The sequence below is a fragment of the Mobula birostris genome, chromosome 28 (assembly GCF_030028105.1).
Source record: "Mobula birostris isolate sMobBir1 chromosome 28, sMobBir1.hap1, whole genome shotgun sequence".
NCBI lineage: Eukaryota > Metazoa > Chordata > Chondrichthyes > Myliobatiformes > Myliobatidae > Mobula > Mobula birostris.
Window position 1 is genome coordinate 26514473 of NC_092397.1, and position 24130 is coordinate 26538602.

Below are 24130 nucleotides of genomic sequence, written 5' to 3' on the forward strand. Positions count from 1 at the left end.
TACTGACTCTCTCCACTTCTGATCGTACTTTGATTACTGGCTCATGTACCTCCAGATCCCCTGCTGAAGTCAACAATCTGTCCCTTGGTCTCACTGACATTGATTGAGAGGTTGTTGTTATTATGCCACTCAACCAAGTTTTCTGTCACCCTACTGCATGCCAATTCACCACCACCTTTGATACAGCCCACAACAGTGGTGTCATCAGCAAACTTGTATACGGTGTTGGAGCTGTACTCAGCCACACAGTCATAGGTGTAAAGTGAGTAGAGCTGGGGGCTAAGCACACCTCCCTATGGTGCTCCTGTGCTGATAGAGATTGTGGAGGAGATGTTTTTGCCAATCTGAACTGGCTGGGGTCTGCACCTGAGGAAATCCAGGATCCAATTGCACAAGGGGGTATTGAGGCTCAGGACTGGGAGTTTACTGATTAGTTTTGAGGGGATGATGGTGTTAAATGCTGAGCTGTAATCAATAAAGGGCATCCAGATGTTTGCATCTTTGCTGAAAAGATGTTCCAGAGTTGTGTGAAGAGCCAACGAGACAGCATCTGCTGTTGCTTCAGTAGGGGAATTGGAGAGGATACAAGTCATCATTCAGACAAGAGCTGATATGCCAGCTCTTGGTTACAACCCTCCCGCTCCTGTCTTCGCCTATCATTTTAGATCCCCCCTCCCCCTCCCACTTTCAAACCTCTTACTAGCTCTTCTTTCAGTTAGTCCTGTCGAAGGGTCTCGACCTGAAACGTCGACTGTACCTTTTCCTAGAGATGCTGCCTGGCCTGCTGCGTTCACCAGCAACTTTGATGTGTGTTGCTTAAAGATGAGTCCCTGCTTTTCGAAGGTTAAGTCCCGACTCTATGTTGATGTTCGGTCCCGAGTCTGTCTCTGATCTCCAAGAACCCAAGCCTCGACGATCCCGCAGCCAAGCTCAAGAGCAAAGGCCCCAGCTTGTCTCCTAGTCCATGGTTTCTAGCCCTGGTCCCGCTTTCCCCAGCCCACGTCTGCGTTTTTGTCCCTGTTCCTGGTCTGAATCCTGTCACGTCCCTACTCTAGTCAAGTCCTGTTCCTTGTACTTCATTGTCTGTGTCTCGCATTTGGGTCCGTTCCCAGCACCCCTTTGTGACAGTTCTAACACCCCGGATACCTCTATTTTCATCAGGAAACAGAGATATTATCTTATTTTAACCCAATAAAGCCTTCTCACAGTTTCTTATCTTAACGATTGGCACATCTCCTCCTCTTCAGGTTTGAGCACATTCTATACTCCCTGAAGCAGATTTCAACTCTGCAGTTAATTTCAAACGAGAAAACGTGCGGATACTGGATATCCAAACAACACATAACAATGCCGGAGGAACTCAGGTCTGATGAATGGTCTCGGTCCGAAATGTCGACTGAACTCTTTTCCATAGTTGCCGTTGCGTTTCTCTAGCATTTCGTGTGTTGTTGCAGTTAATTTAATGGGATTGATGAAAGAAGGCTGTTCCAGGTCAGATTTAAACATTACCTTGAAGTCTTTTTTTCCTTCCAAAGTATCCAGCCTTTCCTAACAAATCACTTGAAATTATTCCAGATCCAGATTCCAGATGTAAATTCAACTTCATTCCAACCTCCTCCCGCATTCACCAGAACCCTCAGTTTCCGGATCTTTTTCCAGATGGAGGGCCCCTCCTGAACCTACATTATTTCCCACAATCCCCACACATTCACAGCCAGCGCCACCAACCGCTACTGCTCCTGAGCCAGTCAGCAGCTCGAACCCTCTTCTTGGTTCTGCTGTCAATCAGGTCCAGGGGCGGGGCCACGCAGCGTTTACGTACATGCTGCAATGACGTCACAAACATTAAACTAACCTTCCTCCAGTGCACTTTTTGAGCGTCTGGTCGGAGGGTCCGGGGCTGCGGGAGGGGCAGGGTGACTTTAAACCCGTCGGTAAACACGGCCACATGGTTTTGGTTCTCTCCAAAGTGTTTCAGCTGTACCTTTGCCTGTCTTCTCCACACAGTCACCCGGGGAATCTGACAGAGTCGCCATGAGTGGTGGGAAAGTGCGGGGGTTCATATCTTGGAGCAGCAGCCCCGGTTTAATGTTTCGGAGTGAAGAGTTCGGTCACCGAGCGTAACGCCGAACGGCGTTGAAGTACAGACACGATGATGGAACACTGAAAAAAAATGCTGAACAGACCGTCCCTTGTTCTCGGGAAACTCTCCAGTCGCGGGCTATTTGCACACTAGACTCTCCCATATTCTAATCCCGCCTTCATTTGAAGCAGGAAAACGGTCTTCCCGTCGGCGAATCGAACCCCTCTCTCCCGCGTGACAGGTGGGGAAACTAACGAGGAAAAAACAGGAGTGTGTAACCTGTCACACGGATGTCAGGGTGTAGGAGAACTCATAGAGTCACTCTGATGTCTGTTTGCTGATTGTAGAGGTGGCGCATTTTACCCATCCCCTCCTCACTGTGTGACTGGAGGGGTCTCAGACTTCTTCAGTGATTCAGTCACTGATTGAGTTCAAGGACTGGCCAAAGGAAGGGATCCCATTAAAGTCTAACCCCGTGTTTGTTTGAACGGATATTTATAATCAGAATTTGGTTCCCATTTACTGATATGTCAAGCAGGAAACCATTTGTAGCCCTTCGAATCTCTCGGGTCGATTCTCCCTTCAGTCGGATCTCAGGAGCTGTGTTTCTCCGGTCTGTCGGAACGTCGCGACATCCAGTGGTCGGAATAGGAACTGCAACAGAGTGAGGCATGATCCTTCAGAAAACAGCTCAGGCACTGAGAATCGAGTTACAGACTCTTATAGCACCAGAGATCATTCAGTAACCGAATCTGGTTTGCATCATGGGGCGATGGTGGTATAGTGGTGAGCATAGCTGCTTCCCAAGCAGTTGACCCGGGTTCGATTCCCGGCCATCGCAGGTTGTACACTTTTAGACTGAAAAAGATAACCTCTCACCAAGCACTATGAACGCAGAATTCATGGGCAATTTACTGTCAGTGAAATTCACTCTAATGGATCAGATGGATCCCTCAGGTACGATGGTGGTGGTCCCTGATGTAGGAGGATCGAGGACCCCAAATTGAATGAAAAACATAACTTTAGACCCCGGAAGTCCGTTAGTTCCAAGGACTCTGCTCGAGGAAACGTACACTTTCTGGTCAAATCGAACATACAGATTCCTGATGAAAGACACAACACGCCCCAGATATTTTCTGGTCTCCCTCCTTCATCCAGCAGAAGGTACACATCACAGTCTCATGGAAAGTTGTGTCTATTGAATGGATCCCTAGTACGATAAGATGGACTCTTGACCTCACAATCCACCTCGTTATGGTGCTGCAGCATATTATTTACCTGCGCCGTGCTTTCCCTGTGGCTGTTACACTTTATTCTGCATTTGCTTATTGCTTCACTTTGTTCTCTCCCAATGCACTGTGTATTTGATCTCTATGAACAGAGAGAAAAAGAAGCATTTCACTGTATTTCGGTATATGTGACTGAAACACGTAGAACAGATTCAATTCCCACTGTACTCATCGCGACTGCAGTACGGAGCGCTGCCTCCGGACAGCGCAGCGTTTCCCAGCTCGCAATGAAACACAGCAGAAACAGAAGAGCTGAAATTGCAGAGGGGGCGGCAGTGAGAGAGGGTTTCACTGAACTCTCGTCGAAGGGAAGATTTAAACTTCTTCAGGGTAGGCATCCATTGAAGGGACTTTGAAGTACAGAAGTCGAATCACAAACGAGAAACTGTGCAGAGGCTGGAAATCCTCGCAACACACACAAAATGCTGGAGAAACTGAGCAGGTCAGGCTGCTTCATGATCCTGAAGAATGTGACTAAACACATTGATGAAGGTAGAGAAGTAGATGTAGTGTGTATGGATTTCAGCATGGGATTTGATAAGGTACCCCATGCAAGGCTTATTGAGAAAGTAAGGAAGCATGAGATCCTAGGGGACATTGCTTTGTGGATCCAGAACTGGCTTGCCCACAGAAGGCAAAGTGTGGTTGTAGACTGGTCATATCCTGCATGGAGGCCGTTAACCAGTGGTGTGCCTCAGGGATCTGTTGTGGGACCCCTACTCTTCGTGATCTTTATAAATGACCTGTATGAGGAAGTGGAGGGATGAGCTAGTAAATTTGCTGATGCCACAAATTTTCAGGGTGCTGTGGATAATGTGGAGGGCTGCCAGAGGTTACAGCGGGACATTGATAGGATGCAAAACTGGGCTGAGAAGTGGCAGATGGAGTTCAACCTAGATAAGTGCGAAGTGGTTCATTTTGGTAGGTCAAATATGATGACAGAATATAGTATTAATTGTAAAGCTCTTGGCAGTGTAGAGAATCAGGGGGATCTTGGGATCTGGGTCAATAGGACACTCAAAGCAAGTTGACTCTCTGGTTAAGCAGGCATACGGTGCATTGGCCTTCATCAACCGTGAGATTGAACTTAAGAGCCGAGAGGTAATGTTGCAGCTATGTAGGACCCTGGTCAGATTCCACCTGGAGTTCTGTGCTCAGATCTTGTCACCTCACTACAGGAAGGGTTTGGAAACCATAGAAAGGGTGCATAGGAGATTTACAAGGATGCTTCCTTGATTGGGGAGCATGCCTTATGATAATAGGTTGAGTGAACTCGGCCGTTTCTCCTTGGAGTGACGGAGGAAGAGAGCTGATCTGATGGAGGTGTAGAAGATGAGATGCATTGATCGTGTGGAGAGTCAAAGGCGTTTCCCCCCCTTCCCCCCGCAGGGCTGAAATGGCTAGCACGAGAGGGCACAGTTTTAAGGTGCTTGGAAGTAGGTACAGAGGAGATGTCAGGGGTAAGTTTTTACGCAGAGAGTGATGAGTGCATAGAATGGGCTGCCAGCGACAGTGGTGGAGGCGGATACGACAGGGTCTTTTTAAAGACGCCTGCATAGGTACATGGAGCTTAGAAACATAGAGGGCTATGGGTAACCCTAGGTAATTTCTAAAGTACGTGCATGTTCGGCACAGCACTGTGGGTCGAAGAGCCTGTATTGTGCTGTAGGTTTTGTATGTTTCTATGTTTCTAAGGGTTTCGGCCTGAAACGGCGACTGTGTACTTTATTCCATAGATGCTGCTGCACATTTTCTCTTGTATGAGAGAGAAAAAAAAACTGCTGGATCACTAGCGTGTGTAAAATAGACCCGCAGGTTTGTTGGGGACCCGAGTCACTCCAATCTCAAACTGTTCCAGCTGCTACCATCCAGGAGTCAGTACCGCAGCTTAAAAGCCGGGACCAACAGCTCCGGGACAGCTTCTTCCACCAGGCCAACAGACTGATTAATTCACGCTGATACAATCGTATTTCTATGTTATATTGACTGTCCTGTTGTACATACTATTTATTACATATTACTATAAATTGTACATTGTATAGTTAGACGGAGACGTAACGTAAAGATTTTTTTCTCCTCATGTATGTGAAGGACGTAATTAATAGTTAATTCAGTTCAATTCCATGGAAGAGACTTCACAGTGCAGAAGTCGAATCACAAACGGTAAAATGTGCAGGTGCTGGAAATCCAAGCAACACACACAGAATGCTGGAGGAACTCAGCAGGCCAGGCTGCTTCATGAACCTGTGAAGGGTTTCGGCCTGAAACATCGACCGTATACTTTATTCCGTAGCTGCTGCTGCATAATTTCTCTTGAATGAGAAAGAGATTAAAAAAAAAACTGCTGACGATCACCAGCGTCCCTGGGTGGGCTCGAACCACCAACCTTTCGGTTAACAGCCGAACGCGCTCACCGATTGCGCCACAGAGACGAGAATTAAATGAAGTACGAATAAATGACGAATTTTAATTGAAATCCGGTTTCCTTTTACAAATGCATAATTTGACACATTTGTGTTTTAAAACACGAGGATGCATAAGCGCTGCCGCTAACAGAAAATATAGCAGAGGATGGTTTCGATCCATCGTCCTCTGGGTTATGGGCCCAGCACGCTTCCGCTGCGCCACTCTGCTGCCGAGAATATAAAGAATTGTTGTATGTGAGTGTTGTGGATGCTTTGTGTGTGTTGTGTATGTGTTTATCTCTGTGTCTGTTTATGTCTTAGTCACAGTCATAGTCATAGTCATACTTTTTTGAACCCGAGAGAAATTGGGTTTCGTTACAGTTGCATCAACCAAGAATAGAGTATAAATATAGCAATATAAAACCATAAATATTTAAATAATAATATGTAAATTATGCCAGGAAATAAGTCCAGGACCAGCCTATTGGCTCAGGGTGTCTGACCCTCCAAGAGAGGAGTTGTAAAATTTGATGGCCACAGGCAGGAATGACTTCCTATGACGCTCTGTGCTGCATCTCGGTGGAATGAGCCTCCGGCTGAATGTACTCCTGTGCCCAACCAGTACATTATGTAGTGGATGGGAGACATTGACCAAGACGGCATGCAACTTAGACAGCATCCTCTTTTCAGACACCACCGTCAGAGAGTCCAGTTCCATACCCACAACATCACTGTCTGAGTCTGGGTCTGGGTCTGTATATGTCTGGGTCCATTCCCTCTTTTCCCCGTATTCATACCCAGTTTCTTTCGTTCATTCCCTGTTTCTCCTCTTTCTCTTTTTCTCCACCTTTCTTTCTTTCCTCCCTACTTTCTGGCCCACTCAGTTATCATCTCTGTGCCATTTATGCTCTAACCGTCTTGCACCTCGTTCCCGATATTTCACCAGTGACTCTGTTCTACATTGTTTAATTGTTCAGACAGACAATTCATCCCACTTGTGAGGCTTTTTAAAAACATAAACAGCGACGTTTTCACCCACAACGGGGACTCAATCCCGAGGTGCCATTAACTTCTTAATCCTGTCCTGATGATTGGATGACTGTCCGAGTCCCTTCAGTGCTGAACCAGCAGTTCACCTTGTGAAACGGAACTCGCGACATTAATGCATTGCAAACACTTCCCTCAAATGCAGCAATTCCTCCTCCGGGATTAACTGTTCGTATCACGTTCAGACCATCACGACCGGACCAGTGAGTGACAGATGGAGCGGTAGGGACTATCGCTGATGGTTCGCCCCTCCCTGTAACGAGGGGCAGTTTTTCCATTTCTCCACCGTAGCTTTGTAACTGACACAGTAAGGGCTGGGTTTTAACTCCCCCACGTGGGACGGTGTAAAGACACGCTGGCAGCTGATTATCCCCTATCACCGGGCTTCTCCCTCTCTTCTCCCACTTTTCAATTCTACTCCTCATTTGATTTCTCCAGACCTCCTGAAGGGTCTCGGCCCAAAACGTCGACTGTACTCTTTTCTATAACTTCCTCCGTCGCTCCAAGGAAAAAACTGCCTGACTTGCTGAGTTCCTCCAGCATTTTGGGTGTGTTGATCCGTGTCTTGCTAAACCCATGAATCATCTTCCCAAATCTTTTGTAAAGTAGATATTCGGAGAAATGTTCTTATATTGTAAAAATAAAATTACGTGTGATTAATTCAACAAAAATCTATTAACAGATACCAAAACGTACCACAGAAAATGTAATTTAAAGACCTTTTTCATGAAAGAAATTGACCCTTTCCTTCCCAGTAGCAAACTCTTGATATGAGTTGTTTCTCTGGTCTGGGAATGAGTTTCCAGACATTAAATTGATATTATATCCACCAGTGAAAAGAAACACACACACACACACACACACGTGTAAACAAACAGATACACACACGCACAGGCACGAAAACAAACAAATACACACACACAAACACACGCATACTCACACACACTCCCTCCCCCCGCACACACGGAAACAAACTAAGTTAAATACAGAAAGCGCAGTGACTAGCAAACTGAAGGAATAAATGTGATAACACAGTTGAGATATTGAACACGAACAGGCCTGGAAATATCTCAAATGAATTATGTTAACATTAGTTGTATGTGGACATTAATAAATACGCGATGGTCATAACCTCCTGGCAGCGTGTTATGCCTTTGGAGAGACGGCGCTCCTCTGAAGACACCAACGGAAGAAGCACTGGAAACATTTCGAGGTAGTTAAACTATCACTGAAGTGGAGTTATGGGAGTGAGTTGCAAACTCAGCACAAGAAATGAAAGAAGTGAGAAGGGAATCTATGTGAAAAGCCGAGTGAGGGCACAGTGCGGATGTTGAGGGACGAGGAGAATCAGCGAGGGAAGGATGAGGGAGTAACTTTAAATTCCTCAGTGCTATCATTTCAGATTATCAATCCTTGGCCCGGCACATACGTTTCATTACAGGAAAGGCTCGGCAGCGCCTCTACACGCCATCTAAAATGTTGACAGATTTCCATAGGTGTGCGGTGGAGAGCATATTGACTGGTGGCATGAGGACCTGGCATGGGACCACCAATGCCCTTGTACGGAAAAGCTCACAAACAGTAATGGATAGAGCCCAGTCCAGCACAGGTAAATTCCTCCCCGCCGCTGAGCGCATCTACACGGAATGCAGGATCCCGACCATCCAGATCATACTCTCTTCTCGCTGCTGCCATCAGGAAGGAGGTAACCCATCAATAGGTCCATTACCCCTCAGCCATCAGGCTATTGAAGAAGAATGGACAACTTCATTTACCCAACACTGAACTGTACCCACAACCCAGAGACTCACTGTCAAGACTCATCAATTCATGTTTTCGATATTTATTGATTATTTATTTTTAATATTTTCTTTGTTTTTTCTTGTATTTGTGTAGTTTATGGTTTTTATCACCTTTGTCGTTTGCTATCTTTGTTGAGTGTGGTCTTTCATAGTTTGGCTTGTGTTTCGTTCTATTTACTGTGGACGCTCCTATGGTGACGTGTATATAGTTCGGGAATAAATTTAGTTTAATCTTCCAACTTTGAACTTTCGGGAGAGGAATCTATTGGGTGAGACACGGATGCTGTTTCACACTGTTAGCGACGAGGTGGAAAGATTGGTGGAGCCCAGCAGCTTTATTCTCTGGGACAGGATTGTGGCAGAGGACTGCACCGAACGGAGCGCCTTATCTCCGGACATAGAAGATAGGAAGGGGAGTGGACGACACAGGTCTTCCAGTTATTTCATTTGAATGGTCATCTCTGCATTGGAATCACCGGATCACTGTTCCAGCATTTCATATGAACGGGCCGTTGTGACTGTAATCTATATCCTCATCCAGGAGGAACCAGTCTCATCACATCCTGTTTGTTAAGACACCTCAGGATTTTACATCTATTCTGTAACAAGTTCTTACTGCTCTATATTCCAGAGGATACAATCCTTATATCTCGAACTCGGTTCAGAACTCAAGTTGCACACCACAGGTATTAATTTAATTAAAGATAAAACTTTACTCGTTTCCCGCGATTAACAGCTCCCCTTTAAATGCGTGTACTCTGAATGGTGTTCCAGATGTTGTGTCTCTACATAATTGGAAAACAATTTCTCCACTGATGGATTCGGGTCTTCTCGCTATAAACCTTGCTTGCTTAACCGAAGTTTTGGAACATGGTGTGTGGTTGCCAGCAAGCATTTTGGAATTGACGTCCTCGCTCAGCTGAATCACGTTGACAGTCAGCGGGCGACAAAACCTTACCATTCCGATAAAATGCTTCCTTCTATTTTAAACTAATATGTTGATTAACGTTACCTCCCATTTCACTGAACTTCACACACTCCATAATATTTTGACATCTTTCTTTTTATATAGTTTTAGAATCGGTGTGAAACAGGAAGATGTATAGTCAGACAGTGAAGTGGGGATGTGGAACACATTGACAGAGCAGCCGATGTACTGTGAGGAGAAGAGGGATGGTTTGCAGTCCAGAGCTTCTGCATACTGATCCATAGTAACCATCTGTAATCAATCCCCATGTTTCCTCGTGTAGGTTCTTATGAATTCAGGGTGTTCATTGGAAATTCTGTCGGCTGAGTGACTCTGGTCACTCTTAACATTCGACTGATCATCTGCCACCAACATGGACTGAACTGCTTTCCTATTGAGCCGGACATCTTCAGAACTCCTAATCGTGGGGCTCCGTCAGTGTGTGAAGAAATGAGATTATTCCAGAGAGTATCGGCCCACAGTGTTTAAGGTCTCCTCAGCGAACAAGTCTAGTGACCACTTGCCGCGTTCCCTCGTTCACTAAAGGTATCCTTCCTTAAGCACGGGCCCCTACCTGCAGGCAGGAGAACGGGGTTGTTTGGATTTCCCTTCTTCAGAGGCAATAGAGGCGAAATCTATTAACGGGAGAGAATTCAAAGATTCAAAGCACATTTATTATCAAATAAGTATAAATTATACACCTTGAGAATTGTCTGCTCATAAGCAACCACAAGGCAAGAAACTCGAATAATCCAATTTTAAAAAGACCAAAAGCCAATGCGCAGAGAAAGAGAGAGAAAGAAACACATACCGTGCAAACAAGAGAAGCAAGCTAACAGCATCCCGAAGCAGACTGGATAACAGATCCGCTCCCGGAGCATCCGGATTCGGCCCGAAGACTCGGTCCCCGGTTTTTACACCAACGAGGCAGAAAAGCACAACATGGGATCAGCCGCGAACAATTTAATTATGTTATTTATTCAATTACATCAACCGGCTGAGAAGTTAACGAGACCTCGGGATTGATTAAATTAAACCACCTTGGTGTGAGTGAAAGCATCGTAAGCTGCAAAATACCGACAGGAGGAAATAGTGTCCTTTGGCTCATTTCGGCTCTCTGTTGTTCGACCCATTGACATTTGTCCCGAAGAACAACCCAGAGACAAAGAGAGAGAACGCAGAAGAGACACGATGGAAGATAAACAGAATGTGTGACAGCAGGGCTACTGAAATCGTGTTGATTAGATAATGCAAAAAACATTCACTGCTGACATGCCTGGAACGAGGTCTCTGAACGGGTCGGAACACAGAGATAAGGACAGGATGGGGCCGGGGGCAGGGAACACGGAATAGAAAACAAAGAGACACGGGCAGAGAGATAGGCGCGAAATAAATCAACGAAGAGCAGTTATTAAGGGAAACGATGTGATGTCAGCAGAACACCGATAAGTAAAAATGAAAGAAAAGAATTGGAAGCGTCCACAACGGAGCAGAGCAACACCACGTTCAGCCAATAGCAGAGTGGCGCAGCGGGAGTGTGCTGGGCCCATGGTTATCCATTCGGTCGAGACCATCGGTTCCTCCGTGACTCCCTGGTGCACACGTCCCTCCCCACGGATCTCCCACCTGGCACTTATCCCTGTAAGCGCAAGTGCTACACCTGTCCCTACACCTCCTCTCTTGCCACCATTCAGGGCCCCAAACAGTACTTCCAAGTGAGGCAACATTTCACTTGTGAGTCTGTTGGGGTCATCTATTGCATCCGGTGCTCCCGGTGCGGCCTTCTCTACATCGGTGAAGCCCGACGCAAATTGGGGGACCGCTTCGTCGAACACCTCCACCGTCCGCCAGGACAGACAGGAACTCCCACTTCAACTCTGCTCCCAACTCCCTTTCAGATATGTCCATACATGGCCTCCTCTACTGCCATGATGAGGCTAAACTCAGGTTGGAGGAGCAACACCTCATCTAACGTCTAGGTAGTCTCCAGCCCCTTGGTGTGAACATAGAATTCTCCAACGTCCGGTAATTCCCTCCCCCTCCATTCCCCTATCCCTATATCACTCTGCCCCCTCCTCCAGCTGCCTACCCCCTCCCTCATGGCCCCACCTCCTTCTACTACCCAATGTGTTCCCCCCCCATTCTTTCTTCACCTTTCCTGCCTATCACCTCCCTGCCTCCCTTCCCCCACCCCTTTATCTTTCCCCATACTGGTTTTTCACCTGGAATCTACTAGCCTTTTCCTTCCCACCTTCTTTATAGGGCCTCTGCCCCTTCCCCCTACAGTCCTGACGAAGGGTTCCGGCCCGAAACGTCGACTCATTGTTTCTACGGATGCTGCCCGACCTGCTGAGTTCCTCCAGCGTGCTGTGAGTGTTGCTTTGACCCCAGCATCTGCAGATTATTTTGTGTTTACCATCTATACTTGTCTAATTTACCGAGGATTCAGAATCAAAACTTCTGCGCACTCTGTAAACGGACTGAAGCGTTGAATGCAGGGGATATTTAGCAGCATTTTGGCTGAGATGGAGAGTTCCGGTGTAAACCGAGACTGGATAGAGTGCGGTTGTGTCCATGGAGTGCTGGAGGTGACGGAGACCTTTGAAGGTCATATCAAATTAGCCGGGGCCTATCTGAATGCTGGTAAAATGTCCTGACGTGTGTAAACCTAGACAGCATCAGATTAGGAATTTCATGAAGACGGTGTTTGGAAACTGGAACCCATGCCGGAGGCAGATACACTCAGAACATTAGAGAATTGTCTGGGCAAGCACCTCAACCAGCAAGGCACTGAAGGCAATAAATCAGTTCGTAAGTGAGTTGATTTTTCTTTTCCTCTGGTGAGATTGGTTCTTGATTGTCAGCATGGACGTGGTGGGTCGAAAGGCCTGTTTCAGGGTGGCATGAGTCTGTGATTCTATCTTACATTTGTTAATCCCAATAAAGGAGGGTTTAATTTAATCGTGTACTAGAGAGAGGGTGTGGAGAGGGATCCCACAGGGATAGGCAGATTGAGTGGTGTGTAGAATGACACACTCAGGGTAAACACATCATCTGACATGTTTTGATGCGTTTTAAGTTTGTTGTGGGAGTCTGGGTTACAGTGAGAACAGGAAGCTGCACTGGTCGGTTCATCGAGAAAATGTGAAAGATAGGAAATCCACCCTTGATCGACTGGCCAGCCCAGGGTGAATAATAATTTTATACTCAATCATGGGAACTCGTACGCGATTTAGCAGGGTTTGGCCAGTCGGCCGAAAGAAGTCTGCGCAGATCAAGTTCTATGAAGAGTTTATTCTTGATAGTTTCGATGAAAGATGAAGACTCTGCTAACTGCGATGGTTGAAAATCACACCTGCGTCAATTTTCTGTAAGAGCGCTATGTTCACCATTATGTCACCATTGTGCCATCATTCTGCAGGAGGCTTGGGTCCTGAATCGTCTCCAGGGGTGCATGACTGTGGCTCGAGCAGCTTTCTGAAACTGGTCACTTCACTCTGATTCCTCACTCTGCTGTAGTTCCTGTTATGTCCAGTTGAGGGCGGCATCTTTCTACAGACCGGAGATACAACACTCCCAGTAATTGGCACGGAATCGGACTGAAGTGAGAATGATCCTTTCAAAATTCGAAGAGCTACACATCGTTTCCGCCCTGTCACATTACTTTTCAACAAGACGGAGTTGAGTTCGAATGAGAGTAGTTCCTTTCGCTAATCCTTGAACACAATAGGTGACTGAATCGCTGGAGGAAACTGAGACACCTCTGTGGGGAGGACACTGACTCCAATATTACACTCAACTAACAACAAGGTAATACTATTCACCGTCTTGTGCTCTTATATGTGCTTCAAATGTTATACCAACAGTAATTCCTCGTTAGTATAGTGGTTAGTATCCCCGCCTGTCACGCGGGAGACCGGGGTTCAATTCCCCGACGGGGAGATGATGATTTTACTGCTCAACAGAGAAAGAAAAGTGGACAAATAAATTGGCATTGAAGTGATCAGTTCAGCGCTCATTGGGAAGGTGGAATCTCTTGCTGCTGTGAGCTCGGAATGGTAGAGTTTTCCAAGAAGAAGGACACGTTGTGTTCAGACTGTTTCTTCGAATCTCCCTGGGAGAATCTGTATTTCGCAGCGTTCGTTGTTACACTCAGCGGCTGAGTCCATCACTCCGAGCACACTAAACCGTGGCTTTAGTTGTCAGCACCGCATTGCCCACCACTTTAGCAAAGTAACTAACCAACATTGACTCTCATTTGCATCCTCATCTTGCTTTGCTACACAAAATGACTCCAGTCCCCTGCTGTGCAAAGGGAAATCAGACTTTACAAAGACCTTTCTTGCCGAGGTTGACAGCACATTATCTGTGAACTTTCCCTGCCAAGGCGCTACGTTAACTTGACTTGCTGTAGCGCCTTTTACTTCCCTTTCGTTCTGTAAAGGACAACATGGATTGTGGGTGCAGTTGAATTGTCCAGAGAATTCAGGTCTCCTCAGTGATCCTGTCATCGACTATCCTGAAGAGGAGGGTTGCTGAACAACAACGTAGGCAGCCGTTCTTTGGGCCATCACTCCGCAGAGTGTTCTCAGGCAAGAAAGTAAAACAAGGTTTATTATCAGCAACTGGAGTTGAACAAATTTCCTAGCAGGGATTGAAGCCAATTATAGGTCCCAAAGGTGATGATAGAGTCGTATGTAACTCCGGACCAAATTTCTTACCCTTAACAACGTCTAACGGGATCCAGACGGCTAAAGTTGGTGATGTTCTCAGGTATATCAAGGATGGTTGTCCATTATTTCAGGCCAATGATGGCACAGCTATCTTCGCTCTCAGCCAACAGAACGTTTAATGCTGTTCGGTTTTGAGAGGCAACTTTGCAGTTTGCTGCCATTTTGTGATAATGTCATTGGTGTTCAGACTTATATCCGCACTGTGGCTGTGTTGTTAGCCAATTATTGCAACACTGGGGCCATACCGATCCTCTCACGAGTCAGTCTGGTGGGTCCCCAGAATAGGAACACTACAATCCAGTAACGCTGCTCAGTCTCCTTCAGCCTTCAACGCTGGCAGATGGTATGTATTTGGTGCTACCTTCGCCAAATTGTAATAACCCCTTGACAGCGTTTGTTCAGACCAGAGACACCATTTAAGTAGAAAGGGGATACCCTGGGACAATAAATACAGTCGACTTGCCAGCCGATTCTGTAAGTACCATGAAATGCTCCTCTATTCTCTGTTTGCATATGTGTTTAGCCTAAGGGATTCCCCTCCGCTCCCGGACTCCACACCTGAAGGCTGAATCTCTGGCTGTCAGCAGGATGCGAAATTCACTGTTCATCCATGGTTTCTGATTGCGGAAAACTTTTATTTGTTGTTGTGATGTCACCCTATCTACACACTTGTTGATGTGCTCAAGGACAGAGTTGGTGTATAAATCAATTTTAACCTGCTAGTCTGTGGTGGCATGGGCAGCAAACGCGCTCCAGTCTGTGTGCTGGAATTTGTGCTGAAGAGCAGAGTCAGCACCCTCCAGACAGATCTTAATAGTCTTCATTGTGGGTTTCACACGTTTAATGACCGGGCTATAAATGGAAAGCAGAAACAATGCAAGATGGTCGGACTGTCCCAGGTGGGGGAGGCTTTGTAAGTGTCAGCCACATTTGTGTAGACATGATCGAAAGTTTTATTACCCCTGGTGGTGCATAATATTTTTTGTAAAATCTTGGAAGCACAGTGCGTAGGTTACAATGATTATGTTCCCCAGCGACAATGAAGGCTCCGTCTGGATGCAATGTCTGCAGCTTGCTAATAGCGGTTCTGAGATGTTTCATGGCTACTTTAGCATTGGCATCCGGTGGAACATAAACTGCGACAACAATGATGCATGTAAACTCTTGAGGTTGATAAAAATGGTCTGCACTTAATAATCAGGTATTCCAGATCAACAGAGCGATAAGTGTCAGCAACACACATCAAAGTTGCTGGTGAATGCAGCAGGCCAGGCAACATCTCTAGGAAGAGGTACAGTTGACGTTTCAGGCCGAGACCCTTCGTCAGGAATAAGTGTCAGCAATGGTAGAGTTAGTACCCCATGATCGATTCACGTAAATGGATAAATCTCCTCCCCTACTTTCACCAAGTAAACATTATCCACCCTTACCTGCGTAGACTGTACAAATAAAATAAAACTCAGAAAAAAAATAGTCTTCCTCTCACTCCTCATTTCCACAATCGATTCGTTCCATAACATATCATATGCTTTTTCAATATAAAATACCGTTTTTGCAACTTCTTTATTTACCTGTGCTTTCATAATATCATCTTCCAAATGCAAACCTGAATCCAATGTCATTCTACCATTCCAAAATCCACTCTGATAAAATGCTGCGTCCCCTCTCTTTCTCAGAATATAATACAATCGGTCTTTTACCATACATTCCATCAGTGTATCCCAATGGTATGTGACGTTAATGACGTTGATCATGAACTAGAAGGATTCTACGGGGGGTTCCCAGGTTTTGTAACAGGCACTGCTAATGCCATGTTCTATGAGGAGGCCAAAACTCCAAATATGATTCAAAATATTAATAATATCTTGAGAGTTGTAAGCTATGTTTTTAAAGGTTCAATAACATAACATCCTTCCTGGTGCAATCTGACCTGTACTATTAATACCTTTCTTAAATTCACACAAAGAAAAGTCTACATTACTAACATTGCTACAGCTGCCTTCCAACACATCAGAGTATTCACTTAAAACCTTACTTACCCCAACAGCGTTAAGGCTCTTCACTTAATTTATCTCAGAACATAGAACATAGCAAACCTACAGCACAATACAGGTCTTTTGGCCCACAATGCTGTGCCGAACATGTACTTAGTTTGGATATTACCTGGGGTTACACGTAGCCCCCTATTTTTTCTAAGCTCCATGTACCTATCCAGGAGTCTGTTAAAAGACCCTATTGTATTTGCCTCCACCACCGTCGCTGACAGCCCATTCCATTCACTCACCACTCTCTGCATAAAAAATAACTTACCCCTGACATCTGCTTTGCACCTACTTCCAAGCACCTTAAAATTTTGCCCTCTCGTGTTAGCCATTTCAGCCCCGGGAAAAAAAAGCCTCCGACCATCCACACGATCAATGCTTCTCATCATTTTATACACTTCTATCAGGTCACCTCTCATCCTCCGTCGCTCCAAGAAGAAAAGGCCAAGTTCACTCAACCTATTCTCATCACGCATGCTCCATATCTTCATTATGAATTGCAGAAAATAACCGAGCTGGTAATATAACATTCTCTATTTGATTAACAATCACCTTCTCAAATCAATAATGGAATTTTATTAACCCTATGAATCCTTTCTCCTGCCCGATTCTCTTAATCATTCCCCAAACTTCTCCAAGCTTAATATCCCCTCCAATACAATCATAAGAAGACCTCCAGTAAACCTTTTTCGCAACCTTCACCACTTTCCTCACTGCAGCCTGTGTCCTTTCACACTTAAGAAGGTCACTCGGAGAGTGATACTTCAAAACTCTCCCAAACACCTTATTTCTCCCCTTATTGCCTCTGCACACTCCTCCGTCCACCATGGAACCTTTCTCCTATCAATGTCATTTTAACACAGGAGACGCTTCCACTGCAGTTTGATGAATAATAACCTTTCATTGCAGAAATCTATATCATCCTCGACGTTCAGCCATGACAGACATTCATCACGTAAAACATCTCCCAGTTTGATTAACCAAACTTCCACACCCTAAAAGTGGTCTCCTGTCCCTTATATAAATCCAAACCCAAGCTTATAAATATAGGAAAATCATCGCTGTCCAATGCTTCATCACCCATGACATCCCACTCACTCACTCCAGCCACAATGTTAGAAACTGAAGTTAAATCTACAGCAGTTTCCAAACAATGATGAACAATAAATCTCCTACCTCTCCCACCATTAAGAAACACAACATGTGAAATATTGAAAAAAATCTACCACAATCAAACCATTCTGTTAACAACCCCACAATGAATTATGTGCACTAAGATACCCACCCCTGACAACCCTTACTGAGCTACAACTACATATACTTTCCAACAAATCAATCAAAAGCTTTCAGAAGAGTTTTACCGCTTCAATACTCCTGATTGTTGAATCAAATACTTCTACTACAGACACATCATGCACTTCATTCGCATCCACAACTCTATGTCCTATCCCTTTCCTTATTGAACATTGGCTATATTTAAGAGGGAGTTAGATACGGCCTTTGTGACTAAAGGGATCAGCGGGTATGGAGAGAAAGCAGGTACAGGATTCTGAGTTGGATGATCGGCCATGATCATATTGAATGGCAGTGCAGGCTCGAAGGGCCGAATGGCCTAATCCTGCACCTATTTTCTATGTATAACACCAGCCCCTCTACCAATCAACCTATCACATGTAATTACAACATAATCCTGCAAATTGACGCATAAATATGATAACAGCCAGGTTTCATATTAGGTGAATTTGATGAATCAGAAATAAACTTCTCAATGTCTTGCCCATCAGGCTTCTTTCATTCCACTGCAATATCCTTAATCTCATTCTGTACCTGCACAAAGAGACTGGAATTCAGATATCCCGCCCACCAGAGCTTCTTTTACAGTTTCCCACATAACACCAGGTAAACCTTGATACTTTTCTGCAGCTTTTACAATAATTTTAATTTTCTCAGTGCAACTAGATACCTGATCAGTACAATTCACCACATCATTTATAAGGCCACAAACTTCCTTTTATCAGCTAGTAGTGTATCTTTAGTAATGGACCTGTGATGCGACATATAGCCACTGACCTCACATTCTGTTCTCCGACTGGTAATACTTTATTAACATTTGGTTTAACTTTTTCCTTTAACCTGTTGAACTTTAGCGGCCTTCTTAAGCACTTCACATATTTATAAATTGCACTATGTTCTCGCAATTACAACAATTAAACATTATACCTTCACAATCTTCATACTTATGTTTCCCACCACACTTACTACACCTTAGTTTCCCATGACACACTGCCACGACATGCCCAAAGCTCTGATATTTTTACATCTAAGCAGAGGCAGAATATAAGCTCGTATATCATAACTAACATACCCAGACTAACTTTATCAGAAAGCTTCACTGTATAAAAATATATCAATAGATAAGTTATCCATCCTTTCCCCATTTCAGACTACTTGTAATCTCTTCACCTTCTTAACCTTGCCTCCCAATAAATAAGAATTAATCTCTTCGATCAAAACCTGCACCAGAACACCAGTTCTAACATCCTTGATACTTCTATTTTCATTAGACAACTTGCATATCTTTTGAATCGAATTAAGTCTTCAAATGAAATGTCTTCTCACAGTTTCTTATCCTAACGATTAGCAAAGCACCTCCTTTAGGGTTTGAGCACAATCTATATTCCCAAAAGCAGATTTCAACTCTGTGGCTAATTTCAAAGGAGAAAACGTGCAGATGCTGGAAATCCAAGCGATACACAAACAAACGCTATATGAACTCAGGACTGATCAATTGTCTCCGCCCGAAGTATCGACTGAACTCTTTCCCAGAGATGCTGGCTGGCCTGTTGAGTTCCTCCAACATTTTTTTTTGTGTGTTGCTGTACTTAATTTCATGGGATTGATAGAAGGCTGTTCTTGGTCAAATTTAAACAATACTTTGAAATCCCTACCGTTCCATTACTTGAAATCATTTCAAAATTATGTTACATTTTCCGTTTTCCAGATCTAGATTCAACTGCATTCCAACTCCTCAGCCATTCGCTCGAACCCTTCATTTTGGGTTCCTTTTCCAAACACGCTCCACCCCCTCCCTCCTGAACCTACATTATCATGCAAGTCTCTTCTTATTGTCATTTCGACCGCAACTGCTGGTACAGTTCACAGTAAAAATGAGACAACGTTTTTCAGGACCATAGATGCTACATGAAACAATACAAAAACTACACTGAACTACGTAAAACAACACAAAAACTACACTAGACTCCAGACCTACGCAGGACTGCATAAAGTGCACAAACCAGTGCAGACATTACAATAAACAATAAACAAGACAATAGGTACTGTAGAGGGCAGTAGGTTGCTGTCAGTCCAGGCTCTGGGTATTGAGGAGTCTGATGGCTTGGGGGAAGAAACTTTTACGTAGTCTGCTCGTGAGAGCCCAAATGCTTCCGTGCCTTTTTCCAGATGGCAGGAGGGAGAAAAGTTTGTATGAGGAGTGCGTGGGGTCCATCATAATGCTGTTTGTTTTGCGGATGCAGCACGTGGTGTAAATGTCTGTAATAGCGGGAAACCGACGCCAATGATCTTCTCAGCTGACCTCACTATCCGCTGCAGGATCTTGCAATCCAGGATGGTGCAATTTCCAAACCAGGCAGTGATACAGCTGCACAGGATGATCTCAAAAAAAACCTCTGTTGAATCTGGTGAGAATGGGGGGTGGGAGACGGACTTTTCTCTAGTCTTTGCAGAAAATAGAGATGCTGTTGGGCTTTCTTTGCTATGGAGCTGATGTTGAAGGATCAGGTGACATTCTCCGCCAGGTTAGCACCGAGAAATTTGGTGCTCTTAACGATCTCTACCAAGGAGTCGTCGATGTCCAGCTGAGAGTGAACGCTCTGTGTTCTCCTGAAGTCAACAACCATCTCTTTTGTTTTGTTCACATTCAGAGACAGGTTGTTGGCTCTGCACCAGTCCGTTAGCCGCTGCACCTCCTCTCTGTATGCTGACTCATCGTTATTGCTCTTGAGGCTCACCACAGTCGTGTCATCGGCGAACTTGATGATGATATTTCCCATTATCCCCACACATTCACTGCCTGCGCCACCAACTGCTACTGCTCCTGAGCCAGTCAACAACTCGAACCCTCCGCATGTGTTCTGCCGTCAATCAGGTCTATGGGTGGAGCATGGCAGCTGATGCGAATGTGTTGCAATGACGTCACAAAACGTAAGCATACCTTCCCCGGTCCACGTTGTGAAACGTCTGTTTGGAGGATCCAGGGCTGCGGGAGAGGCAGGGCGGTTTTAAAGCCGTCCACATGGTAAGGTTCTTTCCAAAGTGTCTCAGCTGTACCTTTGCCTGTCTTCTCCAGACAGTCACACAGCCAAACTGAGAGAATCGGCATGAGTGTTGGGAAAGAGCAAGAGTTTATATCATACAACAGCCCCGGTCTAATGTGTTTGGAATGACGGATTCGGGCACCGAATGTTCGCCGAACGTTTTAAAATACAGACGTGTTGAGGGACTACCTGGGAAAAAGGCCGCTAAACACAACGTTCCTTGATTTCGAGAAACTCTCCCGTTCCGGGCTATTTGCACACTCGAATGCCCCACTTTCTAAATGAGGTTTAATGTGCTTAAATGTGAGGTTATCCACTTTGGTGGCAAGAACAGGAAGGCAGATTACTATGTGAATGGTGTCAAGTTAGGAAAAGGGGAAGTACAACGAGATCTAGGTGTCCTTGTTTATCAGTCACTGAAAGTAAGCATACAGGTACAGCAGGCAGTGAAGAAAGCTAATGGCATGCTGGCCTTCATAACAAGGGGATTTGAGTATAAGAGCAAAGAGGTCCTTCTGAGTTGTACAGGGCCCTGGTGAGACCACGCCTGGAATATTGTGGACAGTTTTGGTCTCCAAATTTGAGGAAGGACATTCTAGCTATTGAGGGAGTGAAGCGTAGCTTCACGAGGCTAATTCCCGGGATGGAGGGACCGTCGTATGTTGAAAGATTGGAGCGACTGGGGTTGTATACACTGGAATTTAGAAGGATAAGAGGGGATCTGATTGAAATTTATAAGATTATTAAGGTATTGGACACGTTAGAGGCAGGAAACATGTTCCCGATGTTGGGGGAGTCCAGAACCAGAGGACAAAGTTTTTGAATAAGGGGTAGACAATTTAGAACGGAGTTGAGAAAAAAAAAACTTTTTCACACAGAGGTTTGTGGTTCTGTGAATGTTCTGCCTCAGAAGGCAGTGGAGGCCAATTCTCTATAATCTTTCACAAAAGAGTTAGATAGAGTTCTTAAAGATTACGGAGTGAAGGGACGTGGGGAGAAGGCAGGAAAAAGTTACTGATTGTGGATGATCAGCCATGATCACAGCGCACGGTGGTTCTGGCTGGAGGGGCTGAGTGGCCTACTCCTGCACCTATTCCTATTGTCTGTTGTCTAATACTTCAACCCCATTTGTTTCGTTGAAAGCTTCTGTTGTATTTCCAGTTTCTATTTGAAGCAGGAAAACGGTCTCCCCGCCGGGGATTCGGACCACTGAAATAACGAGGAATAAACACGAGTGTGGAATCTGTCTCCTGGATGTCAGGGTTAGTAGGGTTCATATTAGAGTCACTCTGGTGTTTGTTTGTTGAGAGTAGAGCTGCCGCTTTTTACCCATCCCCTTCTCACTGTGTATCAGTGGTGTATCAGGATTCTTTAGCGATTCAGTCACTTACTGTGTTCAAGAACTGGCCAAAGGAAGTGTTCACATTAGCGTCTAACTGACCGGATATGTATAATCAGGATTTATTTCTCATTTACTGATCCGCGAAGCAGGAAAGCATTCGAATCTCTCGGGTCGATTCTCCCTTCAGTCGGATCCCAGGTGCTGTGTTTCTCCGGTCTGTCGGAACGTCGCGACATCCAGTGGTCAGAATAGGAACTGCAACAGAGTGAGGAATGATCCTTCAGAAAACAGCTCAAACACTGAAAATCGAGTAACAGAATCTTATAGCACCAGAAACCATCCAGTCAATGTATCTGTTTTGCATCATGGGGCAATGGTGGTATAGTGGTGAGCATAGCTGCTTCCCAAGCAGTTGACCCGGGTTCGATTCCTGGCCCTTGCAGGGTGTACACTTTTATACTAAAAAATAACCTCTAACCGGGCACTATGAACGCAGAACTGTAATTCATGGGAAATTTGTTGTGAGTGAAATTCACTCTAATGGCTCAGATGGATCCCTCATGTACGATGGTGGTAGTCCCTCTTGTAGGATGATCGAGGATCCCAAATTAAATGAAAAACACAGCATTAGACCACGGAGGTCTGTTAGATTCCTGACCAAAGACACAACGCGCCTCGGAAATTCTCTCGTTCCTGTCTTCCATCGTGCAGAAGGTACACAAGCCTGAAAGCACGTATCACAGTCTCACGGATAGTTTCAGTCCCACTGTTGTGTCTATTGAATAGTTTCCCATAAGATAGGATGGACGTTTGACCTCACGGTCTACCTTGTTATGGAACTGCACTTCATTATTTACCTGCGCCGTGCTTTCTCTGTCCCTGTTACAGTTTATTCTGCATTTTGTTATTGTTTCACCTTGTTCTCTCCCAATACAATTCAATTCAATTCCATGGAAGAGACTTCACAGTGCAGAAGTCGAATCACAAACGAGAAAATGTGCAGATGCTGGAAATCAAAGCAACACGCACAAAATGCTGGAGGAATTCAGCAGGCCAGGCTGTTTCGTGCTCATGAAGAAGGGTTGCGGCCTGAAACACCGACCGTATACTTTATTCCATAGATGTTGCTGCACATTTTCTCTTGTATGAGAAAGAGATTTAAAAAAAAAACTGTTGATCACTGGCTCGAAGCACCAACCTTTCGGTTAACAGCCGAACGCGCTCACCGATTGCGCCACAGAGACGAGAATTCAAAGAAGTACGAATAAATGGCAGATGTCAATTGAAATGTGGTTTCTTTCTACAGATGCATAATATGGCACGTTTATGTTTTGAAACACGAAGATGCATAAACGTTGTCGCCAATAGCAGAGGATGGTTTCGATCAATCGACCTCTGGGTTATGGGCCCAGCACGCTTCCGCTGCGCCACTCTGCTGGGGAAAATACAAAGAATTGTTGTGTGTGAATGTTGTGCAATGCTTTGTGTGTCTGTGTGTGTTTATCTCTGGGTCTGTATATGTCTGGGTCCATTCCCTCGTTTCCCCGTATTCATACCCACTTTCTTCACTTTCTTTCGTTCATTCCCAGTTTCTCCTCTTTCTCTTTTTCTCCACCTTTCTTTCTTTCTTCCCTGCTCTCTGGTCCACCCAGTTATTATCTCTATGCCTTTTAGTCTCTATCCTTTCTTCCATCTCGTTCCCGCTATTTCACCAGTGACTATGTTTTACATTATTTATTTTTTCAGACGGACAATTCATCCCACTTGTGAGGCTTTAAAAAAAAAAGACGTTTCCACCCACAAGGCGGACTAAATCCCGAGGTGCCGTTAACTTCCTAATCCTGTCCTGATGATTGAATGAATGTCGGAGTTCCTTCAGTGTTGAACCAACAGTTCACATTGTGAAGCGGAACTCGCGACATTAATGTACTGCAAGCACTTCCCTCAAATGCAACACTTCCTCCACCGGGATTAACTGTTGGTGTCATGTTCAGACCATCACGGCCGGACCAGTGAGTGACAGATAGGGAGGTGGGAACTATCGCTGATGCCCTGTAACGAGGGGCGGTTTTTCCATTTCTCC

The 24130-nt window shown here is 45.0% G+C and overlaps 5 non-coding genes across 5 annotated transcripts; 3 read left to right on the forward strand and 2 right to left on the reverse strand.

Annotated features, from left to right (window-relative positions):
• Positions 1-2852: 2852 nt before the first annotated feature.
• On the forward strand, positions 2853-2924 carry trnag-ccc (transfer RNA glycine (anticodon CCC)). The gene has a single exon. It is a non-coding gene; the product is annotated as a tRNA-Gly (tRNA).
• A 2806-nt stretch (positions 2925-5730) lies between these two features.
• Positions 5731-5804, reverse strand: trnan-guu (transfer RNA asparagine (anticodon GUU)). The gene has a single exon. It is a non-coding gene; the product is annotated as a tRNA-Asn (tRNA).
• Positions 5805-5934: 130 nt separating this feature from the next.
• Positions 5935-6006, reverse strand: trnam-cau (transfer RNA methionine (anticodon CAU)). Its single transcript has one exon. It is a non-coding gene; the product is annotated as a tRNA-Met (tRNA).
• A 7457-nt stretch (positions 6007-13463) lies between these two features.
• On the forward strand, positions 13464-13535 carry trnad-guc (transfer RNA aspartic acid (anticodon GUC)). The gene has a single exon. It is a non-coding gene; the product is annotated as a tRNA-Asp (tRNA).
• An 8882-nt stretch (positions 13536-22417) lies between these two features.
• On the forward strand, positions 22418-22489 carry trnag-ccc (transfer RNA glycine (anticodon CCC)). The gene has a single exon. It is a non-coding gene; the product is annotated as a tRNA-Gly (tRNA).
• The last annotated feature ends 1641 nt before the right edge of the window (positions 22490-24130 follow it).